This window comes from Melospiza melodia, chromosome 2, assembly GCF_035770615.1.
Source record: "Melospiza melodia melodia isolate bMelMel2 chromosome 2, bMelMel2.pri, whole genome shotgun sequence".
Taxonomy (NCBI): domain Eukaryota; kingdom Metazoa; phylum Chordata; class Aves; order Passeriformes; family Passerellidae; genus Melospiza; species Melospiza melodia.
Genome location: NC_086195.1, coordinates 88,295,578 through 88,301,577, shown reverse-complemented (window position 1 = coordinate 88,301,577; position 6,000 = coordinate 88,295,578).

Genomic DNA, 6,000 nt, shown 5'->3' with positions numbered 1-6,000 from the left:
GTGTTCTGTTGTTTTTTGTTTTTTTTTTTTTCTTTCTGAATGTTTTAAATGCTTTAAAATGCTTTACACATTAAAATCTTGTGGTTCCACCGGGCAGGTTTTTGAAGCACATCCTATTTTTACTGTCTTCCTTTGTAACTAAAAGGGTACAATATAGTTTTGATTTAAAGGGCAGAATTAAATGTAATTAGAAGGCCTTGCTTGTGTTGGTGAGTAGCCTGTAACCCATCTCAGCCAGAACAGTCAAACTCTAGGTGTCTACACAAGCACTGCTTTCATGAGATCATATTAATTTAATACAAAAGGTACATATATGAACCTTTCCTGTTTTGATTATGCCTAGGATATTTGTATCATGATATATGACAATTTTGCCAGGGCTGCCTACACAAATAGTACTTGTTTTCTTATGGAGCAGTCTTAAATGATGATGTTTTTCGTTTGAAAACATGGGCCTTTTTATGCCTCAGACAGGAAAACACTCCTCAGGAATCTGTACATCTTTTCCGTTTCTCCTTTGCCTTTGTTTTCAGGAAAATTGCATACAGCCTATGGAAACCTAGATCTAATCTGGACCATATTTCTGAAATGCAAATCTTTTTTCTGCTGAAAAGTATATGGATGTGCATTTGGAAGTCCTCAGAAATGTATCTTTCATAATCATTTATGGGTGCATATTGATTAGCTAAAGTCTTTGATGCTCAGTTCTTCTAACAGGACTTCATGGTTTGTCCAAAGAGCCTGACTGCTTCTAAAATTAGTGCAAGCATTGTCCCTGAATTCATGAGTACAGCGGTGGGAGACAGTAGGAGCCTGTTGCCAACAGTAGAGGTTCCTGCTTCCTGAAGCCTGGGAGACACTCATTTGCAACTGGACAGGTCTTTGAGAATACTTACTGAAAAGGCAGCTCAAAATTATTTGTGGATTTGATAAGAAATCATTGTTTTCTCCAGGAGGAACTCCCTCACCAATGTATTTTCTGTTGAGGTCTACTGACAAATCTGACAATTTTGTTCCTTCTCCTATTCTAGCAGTTCCTGTTTCATCCTAACTCTGCCTTTCAGGCATTCATGTGAAATGCAGGACCCTATAGTTCCAAGTCACCTGCTGGGAGGACTTCAACTAACATTTTGTTCTCCAAAGAATGAGCTACAAGTATTCATGCTGAGAGAATATTCTAGACACATCTCTTGGCAATTTGTCTGTATTTTAAAGATCTATTTAAATACTTTTATTGGAGCAGAAGTTCAAGTATCTGTCCTCCCAGACACCTCCCAGGTAGTTGTTCTGTCCAGCAGGCTTGAGAGTAATTTTTCTTTGTGGTTTAGAATTAAGATATTATTAAATTTAAGAAAACAACCCAAGCCCCAAACCAAAAACATACATCAAAACAAAAATTCCAGGAGTGACAGAGACATCTTAAGTTTCAGAAAACCCCACAGCCTACTAGTCAGCACACGCTCATGGAGAGGCAGGCCTGACAGAAACTGCACTACATATCCCTGCTACACACCAAAGACCAGGCAGGATCTGGGGTGTCCTGCTTTCCCACTGGATTCTGAATACTGTGACTTCAAGTTTTCTAGTGATGAAAGAGCACATTAAACCCTGTTCTGCCATGCTCACAGCAGAGATGGACAGCAGGTTCAAGGTAAAAGGGGCGGGTACTGATGGAATAGTTGATGCAAATCTAGTCTTGCTCTGAGCACAAGGCTCAGACTAGACTTTTTGCATTGAAATACAATTCCATTTTACATACTTGTATTATCATCAGTATTATCTCAGGAAGTTGTAAAGGTGGGGACTGATCTAACCTAAAGGCTGTTTCAGTGTCACTTGCTCCCGTGTCACTTGCTTCATACATGCAGAGCACTCCCAGAAACTGACAGGAGTTTCTATTTTCTTTTAACAAAACAAAACAAAAATTGTAGGAAGATACATTCTGTGTGAAGCACTCTCTTTTTCCAAAGAACAAAAAAAGCCAGCACAGTACTACAGAATACATTTGTGTCTGTTGCTGGTATGGTGTTTTTACGGTAGCTGTGCAGTGACTCACATCATGTAGGTAGAATTCCTTCTAAATATTGCCTAAATAAAACAGTACTGGACATGGGATATGAGAAACATCTGCTGCTTCAGCCAGGCTCAGCAGTTGTGTGTGTGTGTGGCATAATTCCCCTGAGTTTCACTTAGCATTGGACAGAGAATTTGAGGTGTGTCCTTAAATTGCAAAGATCTGGTTTGATCCACCCCTTAGATGAGAATGGCAAAACTCCCACTGACTTCAAACCCAGGCTTTGTTATGATTATCAAATGTTGACTAGTTAGCAGCCCTGGAAATCAGTGTATTGGGTATGGCTGAGCTCTGGCAGGGAGAAGGAAGAGCTTAAAACATTCTGGAATGACAAAATGTATTGGTCTTCTCAGTGGAAATATCAAACTAGGCACAACTGTTTGCAAAGTGACTGTTTCTGATCTTTCTGCATTCTTACTGTTTTATCCACAGTGTTTTGAGAAAGTCCGAGATTAGGATAATTCCTTTTTTTCCCAGCAGGACTCTATTTATAAGTTACAAGGCCAGAGGAGACTAATGATAATCTCCCTTGACCTTGGGTAACAGAAACTGTAGGACTTCCCTTATTTAATTTGTGTTTGAGGTAGAACTCCTCTTTAGGAATAACAAGAGATTGCATGTTCTGGGAAATCCCCTTGCAGCCCTTGGCAGATTATTCCAGTGACTATTACCTGTAGGAAAAATTGTTTTGCTGTACACAATCAGTGTGTTTAGCTTTGTCTTCTAGCTGCTAGACCTAATATTCAATAAGTGCTTTATGAAGCATGAGTTCCTGCCATGCCCGGTCTCCTGGAATATAAGAGTTTCTTAAACATTGATCATTTGGAGTCTTTTTGCCCACCTTGTTCTTTTTTCTGCTCTTCCAAAGGCTTTCCATAGTTACCTAATAGCCCCATAAATTGTGAACACCAGTGCTGGGCCAAGGAAAGCTACAGTAAAAGTGTTAATTGCAGGGGTAATTTGTTGTCCCAGTTTTTATACCACCAGCCATGCCCACAGTGGGCATTCCTGCACTATCAAACACGTTCTTGAGCCTGTGCTGGTGCTCAGTTCACTCCCCATGCACATAGCTCAGACTTGTCAAAGGAGGGTGACACCGTTCTCTGCTCCAAACCTGTGGGCAGCAGCATGAACTCACGGACGTGACAAGATTAGCTAACATCTCTGTCTGATCTCCAGAGCTTTGTGAAGTAATGACTCCCCAGGAGGGAGCTGCACATCCTACAAAGTTCCACAGTTCTTGTTCCTAGATGTGTCATTTTATGGGAGCTATATTAAAACAGGTATTGTTGGCTAAAGCCCAGCTTGCTCAGAGATTGGTAAATTCTGAAAACAAGTCACTATCACTGAACATTCTCCCAATCTGTGTGTTACCTGAAAAATTGAGCAGTGATGATATTATATCCTCTTTTAGGTCTCTGAAAAATTTTTAAATTGCTAAAGCCTTATCTGTGTTTAAATCTTTAAAGTAATATGTCCTCCATGAAAATTGCACATTAAAAGGGCATTTTGAAATCAATTAGTCAACGCCTAATTCTTTTAAAGCATAATGTGCTAATTCTACACAAGCATCCATCATGGAAATATCAGGTCATACCAATCCAAATATTCTATGGAAATGTTAAGTATTATTCCATTATAACATTACTTCCCTTACTCACCAAACTTGTACATTTATCTAAAATATATTTTCCACCAACTTGTGTCAAGTTGGTCAAGTGGTATTGGTCATGCTACTCTCCTTTTCATTATCAGCTTTTCCATCCCTGTTTCTGGAATCAGGGCTGTTCTCTCTTTATAAACCAACCGAATCAATGAAAACTCACACATGTTAATTCATCGAGTCATCTGAAACCTCCACAGCATCTCCCAACCAACTGATTGGGAAAATAATATTAAAAACTGTTGGATGAACATTTATCCAGAGCTGATTTTGAGTCTTTAACTGGAGCTGCTCTTATTTTACATTCTCAGGCTTGCATTGGTACAGAAAGTATTTTATTGCCAATCTGGAACATGGCTTTATCGTCTGTTTTTCACCCCAAAACAGAAATATTTATTGAACATCAGTGTTTCTTTTGCACTCCACTTGATTAGTCAAATTTTTTCACATAGCAGTAGAATAGCAACAATTCTTTTGTTTCAAATTTATATTAAAATTAGACAAATCTTTGTCACTCAGCATTGCTGACTGCAGATCTCATCTTTTACATTCTTTACCAGCTTTATATTTCTGATTTTGCGTTTCTGGCAATTTTAGCACTTTTTTCCTACTTATTTTTATTAATTTACATGCCTTTGGTCATTAAATTGTTCTTTTTCTTGTTAGCTCTCCAACCAAGTGCAACCTCTTTCTTTTTTTTTTTTTCCCTTTTTTTCTTTTTTCCTTTTTTTTAAAAGAAATTTTCTTGAACATTGCAGAGATATAATCTCCAAAAGGACATGTTTCAGTTTCTCACTCTTTCCAGCTTTCTGAATTTTCCCCCTAAACCACCAAATGTTTATATTACCGTTTTGGCCCTTACCTTGGTTCTCTGTAACAGATGACTCTCTTGTATCCCAGCCAGCACTGCTTTGGGGGTTTCACAATTAAATCTCCTTTACCAGTGTGGGTGAGGGCAAACAGATTTCTCTGGCTTGCCTGCTTATTATTAGTGCTCCCCTTAGGAAGTTTGAGGTCAATTTAATATCAGCAAGAGAAGGCTTTTAGCATATTTTGCACAAATAGAAATCACAAACAATGTCACATCTCTCCCCCACTACACAGAGCAGAGAGGGAATTTAGTAGCTAGCCATTCTGCTTTCACACCTGGTGGTCTCTGGACAATATGTGCTACGACACGATCTTGTTTTTATGCCAACACAAGAAAAAGACATTTTCTTCCCAGCCCAACTGTGCTGGCAGTGGGGACAGAGCCAGAAACCAACACACCACCTTATGCCCACTGAAAACCACCAACACAGCCAATCTGGTGATTGTGCCCTTCATGTAAGTACCCTTAGTCTGGTTTGGGTAAAATCAAGCAGACTGGTCTCAGCTCCTGGCTGCAGTCAAGGTGGCTGCTCTGGCCTGGCTAAGCAGAGGCAGCTGCACCAGCAGTCACCACACGTGCAAGTGATTTCTGCCCAGCTGCCAGCAGCTGGAGAACACATAATCCCATTTTTACAGACCATAAAGCTTTTTCCTGTTAGACCTTCCTGCCATGGCTGTCTTCAACATTACAGCCCCACGGGCTGCCTCAGCCCAGCGGCTCCCTGGGATCTGTGTGCAGGTGGGATCATCTGCACTCCCCGCTCGCTTGTCACGCCAGCAGCTGGTGCTGGAGATCAGCAATTAAAGGTTACTCTCTCTTTGTATCCTTCAGTGTCCAACTTAATTTAGATCTCAGCGTTTTGGTTGTGGGCTAAATGCGCACTCGTCTGCTCCCTTGTTCTCCCGTCCCTTCTGTTATTAGTTTCTTGCTGTCCTGGGAGACCAAGTTTAATGGCAAGGATTTTATCCGCCGCTAGCCAGATGCCTGAGAGACCAGCTCCGTTGAAGTATTTTAATGAAAAATATGTTCCTGATGAAATTTGGATGGCATGTTAACAAAGACAGATCTTAGTGCTCAGCATCACAGCAGGTGTATTATGTGCAAACATAATCCACTGTGCTTCAAAGGGTTTAATAAAGTAGCCTGTCTATTTATCCTGTGCTCATCCTCCTGTTATCTGGGGTCTTTACAATTTCCACCATACAATCATAGGGTCGACTTGTGATTTCTAATCAGCATTTTTTGGCCTCTGTCCCCTTTTGGAAGTGTTGCCACAAAGGCGAAATGGGTCTGAAAGAAGGCACTGAGAGGGAGTGCACTGACCTGAGCTGCTGTCTTGGCTTTGTTTCTGACTTTACAGTTTGAGCATAATGTCAGCAAATCCATTTAGAA